At 50.9% G+C, this 22218-nt stretch overlaps 1 pseudogene; it reads left to right on the top strand.

Annotated features, from left to right (window-relative positions):
* The first annotated feature begins 17254 nt into the window (after positions 1 to 17254).
* The window catches only part of LOC104354438 (axonemal central pair apparatus protein HYDIN-like), a 33097-nt pseudogene continuing 28133 nt past the window's right edge, over positions 17255 to 22218 (top strand).

The raw sequence follows: 22218 nt of genomic DNA, 5'->3' as shown, positions 1-22218 counted from the left end.
GGCAAACTGCAGTAGCCTTGGGCACGGCATTCGGGTTAATCCGTGCCGATAATTTGCTGTTATCTTCGTTTTTCTTTCTAAATATTTTCTTTCTTTAAAGGGAATGCCATATTCAGTGCACTTTTGAATTAACAGCAGCCAAGTTAGCAAGTCAGTGTGTTAGGACCATTTCAAAAATAGATGCTTTCTATTTTAAAAGTGTTAATTAACTAGTTCTGTTCTGTTATCTTTTAGCTTAAGTTTTTGTTGGAAATGTTGATTAATATCTTTTTCATCAAAGACACGCTGGTTACATTCTCAGATAACTCCTTTGTGCCAGGAATCATACCAAAGCTAGTTTCCATTTTGTTACTAAACATGATGCCTGACCAAAACCTCTCTTGGTCTAGGAGCTACTCGAAGAAGACGTTCCTGGTTTGCCTTCGTACCTGTTGCCACCGCTACCTGGTCCAGGAGATCCCTTTCCTGTCAGAGTCACCCATGTGGTGTCCCCTGAGGAGGTACGTTTTGTGAATATCTTGGATCTGTTGCAGTCAGGAAATGTTGCAGTCCCGCCCTGCTGGTGAAAAGGGCGGGACAGCTAACAGTTTTAGGTGATAGAAAACAGTGGGTAAGGTGGCAAAAGGCTGCTGAGTTGTTGATGCAGATGGTTGTGCACTGCAGCTGTCTGCATGAACTCTTGCTTGAAATACCCTCTTCAGTGAGGGCGGAGAAATACTGACCGTTTCTCTGAAAAGATAACTTTAAGAATTACAGTACTGCAGTCTGGTGCTTACCTTGTATCATCAGAAAATAGGTCATTGGATTTTCACTTGGTGGAACAGTGGTGATTTATCTCTTCCTTGTCCTTCAAAGGTTAAATTACTGGAACATTGTAGAGTGAGGTGAGCATTTTCTGCCTGTTACAGTTGTATTTTACGTCTAAGTGATAGCTTTAAATTCAGCATCATGGCCTAACAGAAATTCACCCCACCAATTCGCGTGACTATAAGTATTTGGGGGGGGGGGATGACATAGGGTGTGCCTGTCCGTTAGTACCCTGTACATTATCCGGGATTGATTTTCCAGGTAGGCAGCGATGAAGTTGTAACCAGAAGTCCAAGGGCAATCAAGAGAGACTTCAGGGCCTTGAGAGGAGTGGTGAAGGGATCAGGAACACAAGTAGTGTTCTCCTTTCCTTCCAGTTGCAGGGAGTGACGAGGGAAGAGACAGGAACAGCCATCAGATGAATACCTGGCTCCGAGCTCTGTGTCACTGGCAGAATTTGGGGGGTTTTGATCACAGGACCCCAGGCAAGTTGTTGTTGTTTTCTTACCGGAGAGGAATATAAAATGTTTTTGAAAACAAACCAACCCAACAAAACCCCGGGGTGGTGTTTGAGCTGTGGTTGCTCCTGAGCATTAGTCTGGGAAGTACATAGCCACGTGATGTCACATCGAAAAGGGATTGTTCGTGTAACGTTACAGGCCTTTGCTTGCAAAATTAAAATAAAGAAGAAAAAAAAAGAGAATGGAAAAAATAATTGATTTTACTTTAAGATCTTAGAGTCAGGTCTCAAAATAAGTCTGTTGGGGTTTGGTTTGGTTTGGCTCTTTGTATACTGCCAAAAGAAAAAAAAAAAAGGTGAAGAATTTTACTTCACAAATTCCTCACGAAGTCTTGTTTAATGCGGTTGCTGTTTCTGGTGGTCATTGTCGGGGCTTTGATTCTTCTGCATAGGCATAGGGGGAAAATCACATATCTGAGGGTTTTTAATTCTTGTAATGCCCAATTTAGAGGTTTCTATGAACTTGTCCTCTGGCCTTAACTGTAGTTGGGAGCTGTCAAGCCTGAAGGGCACTGCTTTTGTAGCTGTAAGAATGGTAACACCTGCCTTGTCCAAATATTGCTGCTGTAACAGAAATAACCCATCCGTTCTTGTGAAATCGGTTTTGTCTTGATTCTCAAGGGAAAGAGGCTCCAAGTTAGACATCCTAATTGTATGTCTTGCATGTGTGGTTTTGTGATCTGGTTTTACAGTGCTATTAAATTAATAATTTGCTTTCAGTGCTGAGACTCGTTTTCGGAGTTTATGTTTTCTTCCAGGAAAAACAGAATAATCTTTCTTTTGCATGGTTAGACTTCCGTGGTACAGAAAGCTGTTTAATGATCTTTTCTCACTGAAGTGTGCACCTGTCAGCAAGGAAGTTGATTAAAAATAAATACACCTTGTGCATGGTCTAAATAGAGCCTGTCCCTCAGCACTGCCCCAGCAAAGACCCTGCGGACATGAGGGGTGTCGTGAGCGCTGGCAGTCCCCGCTGGCCCTCAGCCCTCACTCCAGCTGCACTTCCATGGCCAGGGAAACATCAGGTTTGGGCACACGGCCCTGCTGCTGGGGCAGGTGCTGCTGGCGGCAGCGGCGTGACCCGCCTCGTCCCGAGGAGCCAGCAGGGATCGGGGCTTGCGCTGGCAGGAGCGGGCCAGCCTGCAAGGAACGGCGCGCCGATGGAGACGCCTGGGGTTGGTGCAGCGGGGCGGTCCCGGGGGTTTTTAGGGCACAACCCAGTGCGGCTTCGGTTCAGGGAAATGTTTCAGCGAGCCTGACCTTTAAATGATGCAAGTGCCCACACTGAGCTGAGCGTGGTTGCTCACACGCTCCCCATGAACTGGGAGTCCAGCATCGTCAAGGTCAGCGCTCCCGAGGGCCGAGCTGCACCGACTCCTCCCCATTGCATCAACGTCCAAAATGATTTTACTCTCCTGTGGCAAATCACTGCGCCTGGAGCAGCCGCCCACACGGCGGTATGACTGGAGCTTCGGTCGGAAGGGAAGAGCGATCGAGTGGGGGGTTTCACCGATCCCCCGCTGTGGCTCGTGGCCCTGCCCTGAAAAGCCCCGGTAGCGGCCAGGAGTTGCCAAAGTGTGGCGGAGATCAGGTCATCCCAGCGCGGCCAACCCCCCACCAACCGGCCTCGGCTGCAAAAGCCTGATCGCAGGGCTCAGTAGCCCGTTTGGCACTTGCCCCCCGCTCGTGAGGGAGGAGAAACCGCACCCGGGGGAGTGACCACCAGCCCCCCCGCCCCCCCCCGTCCCGCTGGTGCCCTCCGGCGGCGCCTGGCACGCGCGGAGGTGGCCGCGGGCCGTCGCGGGGCGAAGAAGCCGCCCCCGAGTGCCCAGTGCGGGCCCTGCCCTGCCCTGCCCAGACCCTCTGCCACGACCACCGCCCCCGCCGCCGGCACCGCCCCTTCTGCGGCCCCCGCCCCGCCTCTCCGCTCGCCTCCGCGGCCCGAACCTGCCCCCGCCCAACGCGGCCGGGCCGGGGGTTTTCGGGGGGCGGGTGGGGGCGTTATGGCGAGTGGCAGCCGCCGGCCCGGCCCTCCGCGGCGAGGGGTCACCCCCACCCGGGCCCCGAAACTAGCCGGGGCTGGGGGGAGCACTCCAAGGCACGACTGGGAGAAGTGGGGCTGCTGGAGTTGTTGGGGGAGGGGGCGGGGAGGTAAGGGAGAGGTGGATCCGTGACTTGGTTTCCCCTGCTGAGCAGGGCTGGGGTTTTGGGGGGGGAGCACCAGTGGGTCCGTGCCTCAGTTTCTCCAGTTAGGAGCTGGTTTGGGGCACCTTGGAGAGGTGGAGGATGAGTCCGTGTCTCAGTTTCCCCTGCTGACAGCAAAGCAGGATCCCATTTGCAGGGATGAGGGACTGACTTTTCCTCCCGCCCCGTGCCTCAGTTTCCCCTACGAGGCTCCTGGGAGCCCCGGGCTTGGTCCCCACTAAGCTCTGGGGCTTCTCACCCTTTTATTTCCCTTAAAATCTCCCTTTATTTTTTTTTCTTGTTTGGGCTTGTTTTGGTTTGGTTGGTTGTTTTTTAAGCTATTTAACCCAAGGGGGCAGGGGCCCTGCCTGCTGAGGCACGGGTGCATCCCCCGGGCTGGGGTGGCAGGGGGTGGGACACAGGTCTGTCCACATCCCCTTGCCTCAGTTTCCCCTGCCAACAATAAACGCTGCGTCCTGCGAGGCCGTGGCCTCCGCGTCATCTTTTGTGTCTCACCCTGCCTGGGTGGTCCCCCAGCACCAAGGCACCCATGGATGTGGGGGTGCAGGATGAGAGATACACCCTGGTTTGGGGGTGCAAGTTGTGGAGTTAACCATATTTAGGGGTGCAGGGTGGGGGATTTAACTGGACTTGGGGGTGCAGGTGGGAATATAAACAGATTTCAGGGTGCAGGAATGGGAGAAACAAAGATGCCGCAGCGTCCACCCCGACAGCCTGGCTCAGCGGCACCTGTGTGTGTGGGGGTGTGTGTGCTGAGTGCCCTCTAGTGCCGCTTGAAACAGTCCCGAACTCCCCATTTCTTCTCTGTCCTTTCTGCTCTGTCTGGGTTTTCCTGCCTCTCTTCCCCTTTGGCCTCGGGGTCACATGGGCGAGGGGAAGAAGGGACTCGCAACTGCCCATCCTCTTGTTTGTCACCCCCAACATCCAGGCAGATGTTTCTTTTCCTTTTTCTCCTTTTCCTCCGCACATGGCATTAACATCTCTCCTTCTAATCCACATTTTTTCTCAGCATTGGGGTTTCGGGAGCTGGGGGTGGATCAGGCCCCTGCAGCTCGCTCCTGCGCTGCCGCAATCGAACGTGCCCGGCACGGCTCAGGGCCTGCTGCCAGCCGTAGCCAAGCAGGGCATCACCAAAGGGACTGGCGACCTGGAGAAGAGACACACCATAAGCTGCACCCATTCACCCCGTAACGCTCCAGTCCGGCCAGTCCATAAGCCTGATGGATGGTGGTGTTAAATTAACGGTTATAGCAAACTGACTGGTAATAGCCTGTCCCTGACAGCTCCATCCCGAGGGTACCCTCAGTGGTAACAGCAATACAGGCAGCCGCCTGTTCGTGGGTGGCCGCTTTGGGTGGTAAGGACCTGGTTTTTATGATTCCCGTAAGAGAAGAGGTGGTTGTACTGGTCCTTTGCAGCCATCCCATGGAAAGGGATCTCTCTTGGTAGCAGTGGAGGTGGTGTGTGGACTGACCGTGGCTACAGCTGTTAGAACTGCCTCTGGAGACCAGGCAGGGCAAGCCCAGAGAAAGTGGTTTAGTATTTTACCCACTCCTGAATGCATCCGAAGTGACAATGGGCCACACTTTATGGCCACAGCGGTGCAGCACTGGGCTCGAGGGGAGGGCATCAGGTGGGTGTTCATCCACGGTCTCATACTCAGGCTGACAATGCAGTCGAATTAACCCGTGGTTTGATTGAAAGATGTGCCGATGTCTGACACCATAACTGGGATGTACAGCCACCACAGGCGGTCTTTATTGACAAGAACCGCTGGGGGCGTCATGGAAACCCCAAAATTTCAGCGTTTTGTCCTATGGGACCATTAATGGGCATCGCCCCTGTACCAGATGTTAAAAGGGACACTGTGGACATATGTGGGCCAACCTGTAATGGTGAGGCTGCCCTCCCTCGGCATTGTGCCCATGACCCTGGTGAAACCCAGAGGCATATTTGCCTGGGAAGCCCTGGATGGGAGTGGGAAATCCACTGTATTGGTGCCGGTGGATAATCCCTGACTTCTAACCCTGAAGCCCAGTTTCCAAGCTGAGGCCAGCCGTGTTGTCTTACAGGGACAGCGGATCGCCCTGGTGTCCCTGCTGGCCGTGGTGACAACCAGGACCTGGATGACCATGTGGTGGCAAAAATGCCAGTGGGATTCACCTGAACGATGAACTTATTCCTTCCTACCTGCTCATGACACTGTGGGGTGGGGACTGGAATGGCACTACCCTGTGTTTCAACATTCCCAGGGCAACAGCCGAGTGTGGTGCTCAGTGGAACACAATGCTGTGTGACCAAAGGAGGAGTGTGTGGAATAGGGCTGCATCCACATCCGAGGTGTGTCGATGCCACCTCAGGATCAGACCAACAAAATGAAGAAAGTGGTAAAAGGCTGGGAGGCAGTTGTTGCTGTACCAGGGACTAATGGGTCGGGGAAAGTTTTGGAATGTTTGGATTTTAATAGGTGACTGCAGTTATGATTATTGTAATTTGTATTGTAATAAGCCAGAATAGGTGTGCAGTACTGAAACCTGCAAATGGTAGAGCGCACCCCCTTGAAACCTGTTCTGTCCGTGTTGGACAGAAGGATAATTGAGGAATGACGATCCACAGCGAGCACAAAAGCTCCCCAAGGTCACGCTCGCTTTTAACGCTGGAGGCAAGAGGTGGCTGCATGACCGCTCCCAGGAAACCAGTTGAGTAACGGCTGTGGTCATGGGTGGGTTGTGGCAGATGCACCCACCCTGGCAAAGAGCCAACATTGACAGGGACTTGCCAAAGACAACGATCGGAGTTTGGCCGGTAAGATCTGATCATGGTGTTTACCTCACGGTTTTGGCACTTGGCCCCAGCTCATGAGAGGTGACCCCAGCCCGAGCCGAGGGGGCGCAGCCGGAACCCAACCAAGAGGTGCTGGGAGCCACTCCGGGCCTCCGGGGAGCAGCGGGGCTGCGGCCAGGGACTCTCCCGGGGGCTGGGATGTGCCCGAGGACGCTGCCCGGGGCTGAGGGCCCTCACCCCCTGGGGGCTTTGGGTGAGTGGAGACCCCGCAGATTCTGTCCGTGAGCAAGCCCTCGCCCGTCGGTGAGTGGTTCCAGGGTCGGGGCACCGGGCGTGGGCCAGTTCCCCCTCTGTGAGTGGGGTCATCGTGCCGAAAGGATCAATGGTGAAACTTGGGCATTCTTGGGCCAAGCCGCGGAGTGTGATATTCCCAGCTGACCCCGAGCTGTACTGCACTCTGGCGGAGTGCTGGCTACGTGGGGTGGGAATAAATCCCTGTTCTGAGCAGCTGCTCCGTCCGGTTTGTAGGTACCTCCAGGACATGGGGATGCTGGGTCCCCCTTGTGCTCCCCAAACTCCTGACACACCCCCCCCAAGCAAGCGAGCACTCAGCTGGGGCTGTCGCTGCCCCAGGCACAAGCACCTTGTAAAGAGCTGAATTAGTTCTGTGATTCCTTGCTGTAGGCAGCATTCAGGCTTTGTGAACCTTCATCCATTGCCTCACACCTTGGCATGGATGACTCAAGGCAGTCGAGCACCGCGCTACAACACAGTGTTAATCGATCGGAGCCTTTTCTAATCTTTTTCCCATTTCCACTTTCAAGCAGCAGTTTATTAGTTCAGTGCTCTGTAATTTAGAGGGGGGTTTCAAATCCTCAGCTGTCAGTGAAAAATCCATCAAACAGCTGAGGTAGATTACCTTATTTTAGTCATCTAAGAAAAAAGAATCTTCAAGGTAAAAGGTTGTGCTGTTGGAATCCCTGCCGTGGTGAAACACAGCAGAGGGCCAGCTTTAAGAGTGCGGCTGTCGGTTTACTTGGTGCTTGACTTCCTCTGCAGTTCGCCTCAGGCCATTCTTCTTCCCTCCTCATCTGATTTTCTCTCCCCCTCGGAGTTCAGAGGCAGCAGCATTAGCAGCCCCCAAAGTCTGCTCTGCCAACTGCTCTTCTATGTTCATGAGCCAGGACAGGGGAGACGGGGGGACAGGTTCATGCTCCGAGCTTCTCAGAAACGGGGGAGGAAGCACAGCCATCAGCACAGCTCAGCTCAGACCCTTCTTCCACCTCACCGGCACTTTGAAGCTGACCTGTCTTCTGAACTCCTGCGGTACCTACAAGCTCAGTGCTGCTGCCAGTGTCTGCTCCAGCTCTCCAGTGCAGTGGGTGCTGGGAAATGCCACCCTCTCGCCCGGCAGAAGGCACTGGCTTCCTTCCCCTTGTCCCCCTGCTCCTCCTCAGGGCAAGCGAGCTCTGCCCTCAATGGGCCTGTGCATTGTTACCCCAGGGGCACCCCAGCTTGCAGCAGTGAGACCTGCGCTCACTCACAGCTGGGAGGGGCTTGGGGGGGGGGGGGCAGTGCCTGGCAGTCCTGAACGGCAGCTCGTAGCCAATGCCGGGCTAAGTCCCTTTCATGATCATCAATAAGCAAGTCCTGTTTGGGTTTGGTTTTTTTTAAATGATAATAAGGAAAGTGACACATAACGTGCGGAAAAGACTTTACAACCTGCAAGGTTACACAGTAGGTGTGTTTATTGCGCGCAGATGCACGGGGGATCGCTCCACCACACACGGGCATACCCACCGTGGCCGCTTGTCCAGGATTTATACAGTTAAAGCATCACCTATTTCGAAACGCCTGTACATATTCATGAGCTACCCCTGAAAAGGCAGTTCCTTCTGGTCACTTCATTTCCATAATCTCCACCTCGGGCTCCTCCTCGGGGCGCTTGCGCAGTTCCTCCTGGTGGTTCTGGGCAGGGGTCTTCAGGGATGAAGGCCATAGGTCTTCCTCGCTGTGTACTCCTCACCTCTCCCCTGGAATCTCTAATTTGGCTGAGCTTGCAGTCCCAGACCGGTTTCAGCCTGGTCTGTCCTTGAGTGCACACCTGGCTATCTCCTCTTTGTTCTTGTTTAGAGATGGATGTTAGCGAGCCCTCCTTAGCCCTTAGCTCCTCCTGCCTTTGACACTTTTGAACCATGAATTATGTCCTTGTTTCTGTCCTTTATGTTTCCCTGTCACGGTTTGAGGCTGGGCCAGCCACTAACGAATGACAGACGCTCTCTACTAACCCCTCTCCCCTCCCAAAAGGGAAAAGGAGAGAGAACAAGGGAGAGAGACTTTACGGTTTGGAAAAGAAAACTAAAACAGCTTTAATGGAACAATAACAATAAAAGAAAAGATAATAATAAGAATAAGGAAAAAAATGAAATATATACAGTATGTACAAATATATACAAAACCAATACCGAACCCAACTCCCCCCCACCCTGATGACAATACGTTACCACCACACCGCAGGGCTGGCACTGGGGCAGTCCCAGGCTGGACTCGGCAGCAGACAGGGACGGGATGCAGGAGCTGGACTCAGGCACTGGATTCAGGGATGCACGGATCAGTCCTCCTCAGATGTCGGCCATCGAAGAAGAGCGAAGGGCGAGACCCTCATGATCTCTCGGCTTTATACTGAATATGACGTCTATGGGATGGAATACTCTGTTGGTCAGGTTTGGGTCACCTGTCCAGTTCGCTCCTCCCTGTAGGTGCAACTCTTTTCACTCCTGTCACCCCAACACGCAGTACAAGATTCAGCAGTGACCTTGGTCGCCATAAGAACAAGTATAAGCAAGGGCCTCTCTGCATCCCATTCCTTGGTACGAACTATAAACACCAGGCCTTATCACTGCTAGGAGCAGTCACTGTCTGGAAAAACATGCTGCTGTTTCAGAAAGTGCTGGTAGTTAGAGGAGACTTAACTGAAAAGTTAAAGCACTAAAACAGAATTAGTTCTGATTTAGCCCAAACCAGGACATTCCCTTATCAGCTTCTCTCTCAAGCAATTTGCAGGGGTTTGTGACTAATTGCTTACTTGCCTGTATGTTAGTTCTGGGAAGAAAGTTTTAATAGTTTTAGCTTTTTCTATGTAGCTCCCTATTAATATTTTCAATATATCTTTGGTTATAAAATATATTTTCTATATGGCCCCCTATCAATTCCCCCCTTTTCTGTTGAGTTAAGTGAATTCTTTTACTACAGCCGAACACAATGTTCCTCTATCTAACATTTTAAAAATACTTATTAGACTCAAGCTTCCGTCGTAATTGGTTCTTTTTCAATTCATTGTAGGAATCCCCTGTCTTTTGAAAACACCATAAACTACATCAGACTGTTATACAAAGGACTATAAACAAAAGGATAATTGTTATCATTGTGACAAACAATTGCTTTAACCATGTTAGATTTGACAACCAAGAGGTTAGCTTTTCCCACAGCTTAGAAAAATCCCAGGAGGTGCTTTCTTCACACAGCTGTAGTGAATCCAGGCGCTTTGTTCCCTGATCCGAATTGCTGTGAAAAAGGTGAGAAGCACTTGATATGGTCCTTCCCACTGTGGCTCCAAAGTTTTCTCTGTAAGAAACTTAACACACACATAGTCTCCAGGCTGTATGTTAGGCACTGGCCCATCCAAACCCCTGCATCGGGTTCCAAACAGCGGTTTCCCAGTTTTACAAAGCTGTTTCCCTAATGCCACCATATAGGAAGTCATCAGTTCTTCACCAATTTGTGAAGAGGTTCCCTTTTGTACCGCATAGGGTCGTCCATATAGAATTTCAAATGGGCTTAGCCCTTCCTTAGCTCGGGGTCTAGTTCGTATCCATAGCATTGCTAGGGGTAGAGATTGTGGCCAGGCCCAATTGGTTTCTTGTCCTAATGTAACAATGTGTTGTTTAATCAGGTGATTCATTTTCTCCACCTGGCCACTGGATTGTGGCCGGTATGGAGTGTGTAGTTGCCAATCTGTCCCTAGATGGTGGCTTATTTGTTGCACTATTTTGGAGATAAAGTGCGGCCCTCTATCTGAGGACATCACCGCTGGGACTCCAAACCTGGGTATGATTTCTTGTAGCAACACCTTGGTCACCTCTCGAGCTTTAGCTGTTCTGCATGGGAAGGCTTCTGGCCAGCCTGAAAAGGTATCAGTTAGTACAAGCAAGTATTTACACCTTCCTTTTCTAGGAAGTTCCGTGAAATCAATTTGCCAGTGTTGTCCCGGACAATTCCCTTTCCCAGTTTGGCCCATTTCTGGTTTGGGGACAATTTTTGGATTAGTCTGGAGGCAAAGGTCGCATTGCTGAGTCACTTGTCTGACAGTGGTGTATAAATTTCGAGCCGTCACGTGTCTGATAAGGTATTTGTGTAATGCCTCTGCCCCGCAGTGTCCCTTCTTGTGCTCCTCCCGGACCAATGGCCAAACCATATAAGAGGGGACTATGAGTTTCCCATGTGATATTACAGCCCACCCGTCCTCATTGAATGTTCCTTCCAAATCTGTGATTAACTTTTGATCCTCCTTAGTGTATTCTGGCTTACCTTCTAGGGTTATCTGTCCATCTGGGACTAGTGCTCCCTCCCCACCTTTACCATTTCTTTAGCTGCCTGTTTTGCCTCTCTGTCCGCCAGTTCGTTTCCTCTTTCCAATTTGGTGCTCACTTTCTGGTGTGCCCTGATGTGCATAATCGCCACCTTTTCAGGAAGTTGGACTGCATTTAAAAGTCAAAATTTCCTTCACGTGCTTGATAGTCTTTCCTAGGGAGTTCAACAGTCCTTGCTCCTTCCAGATTGTTCCATGGGCATGTACCACTCCAAAGGCGTATTTAGAATCAGTCCAAATATTCACAGCCTTTCCTTCGTCCCTCTCCAGGGCCCAAGTGAGGGCTATGATCTCAGCCTTTTGTGCTGAAGTGTCAGCCGGTAGTGGTCCAGATTCTATTACCTTTTCAGCAGTGGTGATGGCGTACCCGGAATGTTGTTTTCCGCCCAGAACATAGCTGCTACCATCTGTGAACCAGTGCTCTACCCCATCCATGGGGGCATCTTTGAGGTCGATGCGGCTAGAGTACGTGGCCTCAATCGTCTTGAGGCAGTCGTGGTCCACTGGTTCTCCAGTCTTCCCACTAAGAAATGAAGCTGGGTTGACAATGTTAATGCCATGGAAACATGTCGCAAATAATAGTTGCCGTTGTTTGCCATGGAAACGCACTCAAAATTGTAGGTGCCATGGAATGCCATGGAATGCTCTGGAAATCCTATTTGCCATGGAGTGCCCTAGAAAGGCTCTGGAACTATAGTTGCCATGGCATTCCATAGAACGGTGCAGAACTTCTATTTGCCATGCAATGCCATGGTATGCTCTTGAACTTCTAGATGCTATGGAGTGTCATGGAAACACATCGCAAGTTAATACTTGCTGTTAAATGCCATAGAAACGCTCTGAAAATTCTAGTTGCCACTAAATGCCATGGAACCCTCCAGAAATCACAGTTGAAATGGAATGACATAGAAACACTCTGGAAATTCTATTTGCCATGGAATGCCATAGAAACGCGCTGGAAGTACTAGTTGCCATGGAATGCCATGGAAACACATTGCAAATAATAGTTGCTTTTGAATGCCATAGAAGCGCACTCACAATTCTAGTTAACATGGAATGCCATGGAACACTCTGGAAGTCCTAGTTTCCACGGAATGCCATAAAAACGCTTTGGAACTACTAGTTTCCAGGTAGTGCCATAAAAACGCTTTGGAACTACTGGTTGATATGGAATGGAATGGAACACTCTTGAACTTCTAGTTGCCATGGAATGCCATCAAAACGCTCTAGATATACTAGTTACCATGGAATGCCATGGAACGCTCTCGAACTTCTAGTTAGTCATGGAATGCCATAGAAACGGTCCTTAATTACTAGTTGCCATGGAATGCTGTGGAATGCTCCAGAACTCCTATTTACCATGGAATGCCATAGAAAGGCTCTGGAACTACTAGTTGCCATGGAATGGCTATGGAAACACATCACAAATAATAGTTGCCGATGAATGCCACAGAACCCTCTCAAAATTGTGGTTGTCATGTAATGCCATGTAATGCTTTGGAACTCCTACTTACCATGGAATGCAATGGAACGATCCAGAACTTCTAATTCTAATGGAATGTCATGGAAACACATTGCAAATAAGAATTGCCAAGGAATGCTGTAGAAACTCCCTGGAACTACTAGTTGCCATGGAATGCCATGAAATGCTGAAGAAATTCTAGTTCCATGGAATGCCATAGAAACGCTCTGGAACTACTACTTGCCAGGGAATGGCTATGGAACGCTCTAAAAATTCCAGTTGCCATGGAATGCAATCGAAAGTTTCTGGAACTTCTAATTGCCAACTAATACCATAAAAACCTCTGGAACTACTACTTGCCATTAAATGGTATGGAACGCTTGGACTTTCTAGTTGCCATGGAACTCAATGGAACGCTCCGGAACTCCTAGTTGCCATGGAATGCCATCGAAAGCTGCAGAAATTCTAGTTGCTGTGGAATGCCATAGAAACACCCTGGAACGACAAGTTTGCACGGAACACTATGGAAGACACTGGAACTTCTAGTTGCCATGGAATGCAATGAAATGCTCCGGAAATTCTAGTTGCCATGGAAAGCCATAGAAATTCTCTGGAACTTCTAGTGGACACCTAATACCATTAAAAGCTCTGGAACTACTACTTGCCCTTCATTGGTATGGAACGCTCTGGAATTTCTAGTTGCCATGGAATGCAATGGAACGCTCTGGAACTTCTAATTGACATGGTATGTGATAGAAATGCACTGGAACTCTTAGTTGCCGTGGAATGCCACGGAAACACATTGCAAACAATAGTTGCTGATGAATGCCACAGAAACCCTCTCAAAATTCTAGTTGCCATGAAATGCTATGTAATACTTTGGAACTCCTACTTACCATGGAATTCAATGGAACGATCCAGAACTTCTAATTCTATTGGAATGTCATGGAAAGACATCGCAAATAATAGCTGCCATGGAATGCCATAGAAACGCTCTGGAACTTCTAGTTTCCATAGAAGGCTATGGAACGCTCTGGAACTTCTGGTTGACGTGGAATGCCATGGAAAGCTGCAGAAATCCTCATTGCCATCAAAATGCCACAGAAATGCTCTGGAAATACTAGTTGGCATGGAATGCCACAGAACGCTGCGGATCTTCTAGTTGCCATTGAATGTCATGGAAACACATCGCAAATAATAGTTACCATGTAATGCCATAGAAACACTCTATAATTACTAGTTGCCATGGAATGTTATGGAACTCTTCCGGAACTTCTAGTTACCATGGTATGCAATAGAAATGCTCTGGAACTCCTAGTTGCCATGGAATGCCATAGAAACGCTCTGGAAGTACTAGTTGGCATGGAATGCCATGGAAACACAACACAAATAATAGTTGCCATGGAATGCCATAGAAACGCTCTGGAACTACTAGTTGCCATGGAAGGCTATGGAACGCTCTGGAAATTCTAGTTGCCATAGAATGCCAAGGAACGCTGCGGAATTTCTCGTTGCCATCAAAATGCCATAGTAATACTCTGGAAATACTAGTTGGCATGGAATGCCACGGAACTCTGCGGATCTCCTAGATGCCATGGAATGCCATGAAACACATCGCAAATAATAGTTGCCAATGAATGACACAGAAACCCTCTCAAAATTGTAGTTGCCATGGAATGCCATGTAATGCTTTGGAACTCCTACTTACCATGGAATGCAATGGAACGATCCAGAACTTCTAAATCTAATGCAATGTCATGGAAACACGTCGCAAATAAGAGTTGCCATGGAATGCCATAGAAACGCTCTGGAACTTCTAGTTGCCATGGATTGCCATGGAACGCTCTGGAACTTCTGGTTGCCATGGAGTGCCATAGAAACGCTCTGGAAATAAAAGTTGCCACGAAACGGTATGGAATGCTCTGGAACTTCTAGTTGCCTTGGAATGCTATGGAACACACTGGAACTTCTACTTGCCACGGAAACCTCTGGAAATTCTAGTAGCCATGGAATGCCATATAAACTGTCCAGAACTACTAGTTGCCATGCAAAGCCATGGAAGACTCTGGAACTTCTAGTTGCCATGGAATGCCATAGAAACTCTCTGGAACTTCTAGTTCACACCTAATACCATAAAATATCTGGAATTACTACTTGCCCTTGATTGGTATTGAACGCTCTGGAATTTCTAGTTGCCATGGAATGCAATGGAACGCTCCGGAATTCTAGTTACCATGGTATGCGTTAGAAACGCATTGGAAGTCCTAGTTGCCATGGAATGCCTTAGAAACTCTCTGGAACTCCTAGTTGCCATGAAATGTCATGGAAACACATCGCAAATAATAGTTGCCATGGAATGCCATCGAAACGCTCTGGAGCTACTAGTTGCCATGGAATGCCATGAAATGCTGCAGAAGTTCTAGTTGCCATCGAATGCCATAGAAACGCTCTGGAACTACTAGTTGCCACGGAATGCTATGGAAGACACTGGAACTTCTAGTTGCCATGAAATCCAATGGAACGCTTTGGAACTTCTAGTTGCCATGGAATGCCATAGAAACTCTCTGGAACTTCTGTTTTCCACCTAATGTTGTGTCCTTTGACCTTGGGATTTACTGCCTCACTGAGACCCTATTGCGTCTGATAGCTTTCCTTCTCTCCTTTTCGACTTGGTTCACAGCTGAGCTACCAAGGTGCGGTGTTTCATGGCCTGGAGACCCTCTTTTCCTGCAACATGGCATCTGCTCTCCTCTGTCTGCTCAAAGCTGTCAGAAATCGGCCATATATCTATTTTGTGAACCTGTTCCAGGATTACGCTTCTCTGAAAGCCATGGAGACAGCTGCAAAAGAGCAGGAAGGTGAGACTGTTCATCTCTGTACCTCTCAATCTTCTTCTCTCAAGCCTTCAACCTTATCTGTGTGTATCTGGGCTACCAACAGAGCTTGTAGGAAATGTTTTTATTAATCCTTCCTCCTTTTGCCTCAGTATAGCCAGCACTCAGCTCCCAGTTGCTTAAAATACAGCAGAGCAGAGGCTGTAAGCCTTACCTTAGTCTCTAGCGTTAAAGCTTGGGCACAAGTGCAAGCTGCTGTGGCTCAGTAACTGGCTGCCAGCTAGCTGTCTACAGTGCTGGTGCACGTGAGCCAGGTAAGGCCTGGGAACTCACTGAGTAGCGACAGTTTGGGGGATTATCTGAATTTTGGAGTGGGGATATGCGCTCCCCAGTATCTCCTGGTAGGGCGATAGGCTGGGTCAGGACAGAGTTGTGACTCCTTGCGGGTCACCTGGAACAGCAGGCTTCACTTCCAGTGGCTAATTGTTTCTCCTCTGCTCTGTGCTGAAGGACAGGAGCGGGAAGAAGCTGCCAGGTGGGAGAAAGCACGTCTCTGGGAGATGGATGAGGAGGAGTACGATGCCCTCACTGAGGAGCAGAAAACTCAGTTTAATAACAATATCCAACAAGTCCAGCGTGAGAGGAAGAAGAGGTCTGTAAGCCTTCCATGGGTGATTCCCCAGGATAGTGTCCCCAAAGGATTTCCCTGCTCCAGAGACCTTGGTGGAGCTCAGAGGGTTGACAGAGCAAAGGCCAAAAGTGTCCGTTATAGGCAGCACAAAGATGGCCAGTTCCACCTCCCTGGTTCCCAACAGAGGAAAGACCTTCCTCTGGTGAGATGAGAACATCTTCTCTCTATTTTAGCGGTGAGCCCTCCGACTTAGACGCTGCCTGCAAGGAGCTCTTCTCTGTGCTCGACTTTCCACTGCACTTATGAGTGTCTCTAAGTTAATGATGTTGATTCTCATCATCGTCATCCCCCCGTCACCAAACCAGAGGGGTTGTGGTGTGGGTTGGTGTGAGGCGTAGCTGTGCTGGCTTGGTTCAGATACCGGTCCTGCCGTAGATAAAGCTCTTGCAGTGCTGGTCTCCCAGGGTTCTCCTTACTGAGTGACACCAGCCATAAAAGCGAGTGTCTCTGGGGCTCACCTTCAGCTCCAACAGCAGGCGAGCCTGGGAGAAGTTCTGATCCAGCAAAGCAGCTGTGTTCAGGAGGATGGGTAGGATAAGGGTAAGCCTGTATTAATCCCCACCTAAAACTCGGGGAGGGACTTGCTTAAAGCAAGCATTTCAGCACTTGCAGCGCCAGCTGAAGCTTGTTTCCCTGGGAGGGTATCACTAGGGCCGCTTCAGATTGTGATTTCCAGGACAGGCAGCACAAGTCACAGCTGGGTTGCAGCAGGAAATCTGGTGGTTCAGACCAGAGGAGGGGAGTTACTGCAGCCTTTGCTTTCCAATGGATATGGTTATTCTCACTAAGGAGTGGGCTATGCCCGGGGGAAGGGCTGGATAAGCCAAGTAAGTGTTGGTGCAGGAATAAGTAAGTGCAAGTGATTTGTGAGCTGGTTTACACTGGGAAATCAGTGCAGAACAATGGTGGATCAGCCTTCAGCAGTGTGCTGGAGGTGTCCAGGTGGACCTTCTTGAGAAGCAGCACAATTTGGACCTTATGACAGCAAAGCCTAGATTTGGCTGGCCCTGGAGGACCCTCTCACCTTTCCTCACTTTGGATGTTCCCAGCCTCCCCAGGTTGAGGGAAGTCCGTGGAGATGATCTAATGGTTCTGTCGACGGCCTCAGGGTCGATGGATGAAGTGCAGAACCAGCTGGGGTTACAGCGAGCCCAGATTTCTGGTGGTGACTCTCAGGGTTGTTTTCTGTTTGTCGTTCTGAAGGGAGCTGGAGCAGCTGGCTTGAGAACTTGAGGAAAAGCACTGACAGGAGCTGGAATGCTTGAAGGAGGAAGAAGAGCTGAAGGAGAAGTCTAGGCGGGGGATGAGAGAGCTTGGAAAAGACAAAGGTGAAGCTTCAGGGAAGAAAAGCCAGCCTGGAGTCAAGCAGGTAGGTGGCTGTGTTTATAGATGAGTAAAAGCCCTGGGGACCTTCCAGCTGAGCTGTGCCATTCCTGGAAGCCAGCAGCCACAAGCAGTGCTGGGGACGAGTACCTGGCCCTGAGGAACATGTGGGGCTGTACTGGGAAACAACAGCTGGTGCTTGATCACGCTGCTGCTTCACCCAGGGTGTTTTCCCATGGCTTTGTTGGTAGAGCTGCTCTTCTAGGATCATGCTGCCTTTGAGTCATGGCTTCACGTAACTCCATCCATTCACTGTGAAGCTCTAGATAGTTTTAGGCCAGCATTTCTGCCCACTCTGCATGTGACTTACACCTCTGAGACACGATCAGTCTGGGATGTGGTGTCTTTTCCTCCAGGTCTGGCAGGAGATCCTACCAGGCCTTAGGTGTTTGTTAGCAGCCAGACTTCCCAAAATGTCAGGGATGCTCAGCACACCAGAAATGAGCCCAGAGGGACTGCATAGGAGTAGGGATGTGTCTTAAGTTCCCTGTTTGGGTTGGGAAGCTGTTCTGTTTCTCAGCTGGTTTGCAGGACTCCTCATCAACCTGATGCTGGAGGGTTTGGTTTCGGTTGAGCTAAACTGGGTACCAGCTGCGTTCTGAATTGGGATTTGTAGAGAACCTAGCACAGATCCTGGATGAGGCTTGGGGTGCTATTGCAAAGTTCATCACTGTCCTACTGCAGCTACCCCATGGTGTTCCCCAGGGGTCAGCACTGGGTCCAGTCTTATTCAACATATTCATCAATGCCCTGGCTGAAGGGACACAGTGCACCCTCAGCCAGTTTGCTGACGATACAAACTGGGAGGAGTGGCTGACACGCCAGAGGGCTGTGCTGCTGTTCAGCAAGACCTGGACAGGCTGGAGAGCTGGGCAGAGAGGAGCCTCGGGAGGTTCAACAAGGGCAAGTGTAGGGTTCTGCACTTGGGGAGGAATAACCCCCTGCACCAGTAGAGGCTGGGGGTCGACCTGCTGGAGGGCAGCTCTGTGGAGAAGACTTGGGAGTTGTAGACAAGAAGTTGGCCATGAGCCAGCCATGTGCCCTTGTGGGTGCGTTAAGAGGAGTGTGGCCAGCAGATCGAGGGACTGTCTCTTGCCCCTCTGCCCTGGTGAGGCCACATCTGGAGTGCTGTGTCCAGTTCCGGGGCACCCAGTTGAAAAGGCACTACTGGAGAGAGTCCAGCGGAGGGCTACTAAGATGCTTAGGGGGCTGAGAGACCTGAGGCTCTTTAGCCTGCAGAAGAATGAGAGGGGACCTTATCAACGCTTATAAATACCTAAAGGGCGGGTGTCAAGAGGATGGGGCCAGGCTCTCGTCAGTGGTGCCCAGTGATGGGACAAGGGGCAACAGGCACACACTGGAGCACAGGAAGTTCTGCTTGAACATGAGGAAAAACTTCTTTACTCTGAGGGTGCCAGAGCCCTGGAACAGGCTGCCCAGGGGGCTTGTGGAGTCTCCTTCCCTGGAGATATTCAAAACCCACCTGGACACGGTCCTGTGCAACCTGCTCTGGGTGACCCTGCTTTAGCAGGGGGTTGGACTAGATGATCTCCAGAGGGCCCTTTCAACCCCTTCCACTCTGTGATTCTATGATTCGTGTCAGTGTTTTGAAATGCTCACTGCTTTTTTCCTGCTTCTCCTGCCCAGAGTGTGAACACATCCGCCAGCAGCACCAGGGTGTCCATCAGCAACCGTCTGGATGCCACCAAGGGGGTAGATAGGAAGGGATCTGTAAAGGAGGACGCAGACTCTGCAGGTGACAAGGAAGATACGAAAAAGCAGAGCAAGGTTCTCCTGACAGAGGCCTGCCCAGCAGCGGTTGTGCAACTCTCAGACCCAGAACAGGGGGAAACCAAAGACGAGGCTCAGAGTGACAGAGAGAAGAACTTAACCCTGAGGTTTGAGATGTATGAGGCATCGCAGAAGGATGTCACGCACATTTTGTCATCCTGGGACAGTGTTCAGGGTATCCTGCTGTCCCCTCTGAGTCGAGAGGAAGTGCGGCACCAAGCAGAAGACCAGCGCCAGCATTTATCCCGCCACAGGAACTGGAAGAACAGAGAGAAGGAGCAGCTGGAGAAGGAGCGGCTGAAGAAACTCAAGGCTCTTGAGGACACCAAGTTATCTCCGCTGGAAGGGGAAGGTGCATCAGGGTCAGCCAGAGGCCAAGGTGTCGGAGTGCCCTGCTTGGACATCCAGGTACTGAGCTCAGTAGATGTCACTAAGAGGATCTTGGAGAGCGGCAAGCTGCCGGCAGCAGAGCAGGTAAAGCCCCGTGAGGCTCAGATGCTGAGCCTGCCATGGTCTGGGCCCTGGTGCATTGTGTCCCACCAGGTGACAATGGCACAGAGCCTTGTCCAAGCCACTGGTGATGTTCCATGACAGCTCCACAGCAGTCACGTGGCTGGGGAGGTTCTCATCATCCCTCAGATGGGTGGAAAGAGGGAGTGCTCTCTATTCAAGCACCCTGTCTGTTCAGAGAGTTTCCCAGTCTGTAAACCATTAAAGATGGTCCCAGGGCAGGGAAGCTCATGGTCACAGTTTCCTTCAGCTGAGTCACTCAGAGGAGAGATTTCTCTCTGTAGGTCCTGGCACTGCTCTGGAGCCTGCCCACCCCTCTGGGCAAAAAAAAAAGCACCGTGCTCCATAGAAATAAAAAAAAAACATGGCCAAAAGTTTAGTGTCTTTAAGGAAGTGTGAGGATGAAGGTGGTGGAAGTATAAAAAGGGTTTTCTCTTATGCTTTTAGATCCAGGATGTCCCTCAGGGCCTCCAATTCCACCTACCACTTTTTACTCTGTGATCCACTACCCAGAGAAGCGGATGGCCCCTGCAGCTGGAGAAGCCCTCAAGCACTTCATCTTCGTTGTGCCCGGAGGTGCCCCTGCGGAAGACGAAAGGAAGGATCCAGAAAGTCTCATGGATGCCCCCGCTGTGCCTGCAGTGAAGGTGCCAGGGCAGGGGCCAGGCTGGATGGGGGGCAGGTGGGATGGAAAAGGATCACTGTGGAAGGGCAGTGAAGACATGATGGGGCCCCATGTCTGCAGGCAACCCTTGTGTCTGTCCAAAAGAGACAGGGCAGTTCTGTAAGATGAGAGAAAAAAAAAAGACACATAAACCCCTCAACTTCCCTTGAGGAGAGGGTGCTGGGCAAGGAGGGGTCCTGGTCAGGGAGAGGTGTCATAGGCAAAACAAAGTCTGATAAGGAAGACCAAGTCCACAGGCAGATGTTGTGGGTTATTTAGTCTCTCTCCTGTTGAACCAAGCTGCAGCTTTCTTTCCAGGGTGGGGATGTCTCTGGGCAGGTCTCACCTCTCTCCCTTTTCTCTCTCCCTCAGTGCAAAGATGCCGGAGGAGCAGGTCACCCCAATGAGGGGCCGATGGAGGAAGCAGAAAGCCGTGGGCAGCCGGGAGGCTGCGAGGGAGAAGCAGAGCTCTGGCCAGGGCAGGAGAGGTCTCCAGGGGCCAGACACAGGAGCACCCACAGCTTCCCCTGAGGCGCACCAAAGTGGTGTGGACACGCTCCCATCCCTGGGGAGGTCTGTCAGGTGAGCTGTGAGGGAGGAGGTGATCCCTCTGCTTTACAGCCGTCTTGCCAAGTGAAGTCCAATGTCCCCAGCTCTGCAGGGACCCTCTGCCAGTCCCTCCATGGGATGGCGAGTCCCTGACCCTCCTCCTTGCTCATTTGCTTGTTAGCAATGTCTGAAACCTCCTTTTTAATTGCCAGGCTGAGCAGCTGCCGGTGGATAGTGCCTGCCCGTGGCTAGGTGGAACTGACGGTCCACTTCAGCTCCACGGTGACGGGCCAGTTTGATCAGACCCTGCATTTTGAGATCTTGGGGACAAGGCGCCTGTACCAGCTGCACTGCAGGGGCACCTGCCTGTATCCCACCATCAGCCAGGATCCGCGGTAAGGCTGGCCTGTGGGAGCCTCCCAAGCTGCTCCCCCCTGAACTCAGAGCCAGGGCTGCCCCTTGTACCCCAGTGACCTTCTGGCTTGGGCAAAGCGCGCTGCCCGAGCCGCCCAGCATCTCTTCCCGTGCTTGGAGCTGGGAACCAGTGTTGGTACCTCAGCCACCCATAAGGGTTATGGCTTTCTGACCAGGTTTTCTACTTAGAGCATCTCGCGACTCCTCATTCCTCATTTTCTCTGCCCAGGCTGGTGTTTCCTTGCTGGAGGAAGAGCAAGGCAGATGATGACATCATCTTCAAGCAGTATGTCATGAACATGGGCGTATTCCACTTTGGACCACTGCTGTGTGGGGAGTCAAGAGACCGGTACGTGCTTCCTGCACTGAGTGAGCATGCTGATGCACTGCCTGCCCAGAGTGAGATGTTGGGATGGGCTCTCCAGAGCCGTGTGCTTTCGTGGACACACTTGGGGACACGCTGCCCTGGGGGCACAATTCAGGGCAGGCCCAGGCACAGACCTGGGAGATACATGGGGCTGAAGGACCATGGATGTGTGAACTTGAGCAGATAGCAGGCACATGAGTCTTAGAGAACCCGGGGAGAGATGGAGCTGATCTTGCTGCCTGGTGGGTGCCTTGGTGGCCACAGCCACATGCTGCTTCCGGCCTGAAGGTGACTTGGGGCAACTTGTGTCCCACCCCACCACGTCTCAGCTTCACCACCTGTGAAATGAATTTTGTGGTGCTTCTTTAAAGTGCTTTGAGCTCTAGGAGTAGACTGAATTATTCTGCTGGTGGCTTTGTAAGCCACTCGTTAATCTGTAATATTAGTAAGACTTTGTGATTTGACCTGCCAATATGAGTGTGGGCAAGGGGGAAACCTGCAGAGGAATGAAAAAGGGGAATTATATTTTCCTGATCCTTGCTGCTGGATAAAACCTGTCTAAAAAAATTGTCATAGTAGCTGCTGGCAT

Source organism: Leptosomus discolor, chromosome 12, assembly GCF_034619465.1.
Source record: "Leptosomus discolor isolate bLepDis1 chromosome 12, bLepDis1.hap2, whole genome shotgun sequence".
Lineage (NCBI taxonomy): Eukaryota > Metazoa > Chordata > Aves > Leptosomiformes > Leptosomidae > Leptosomus > Leptosomus discolor.
The sequence above is the reverse complement of the archived record's forward strand: the minus strand, read 5'-3'. Positions and strand labels throughout refer to the sequence as shown.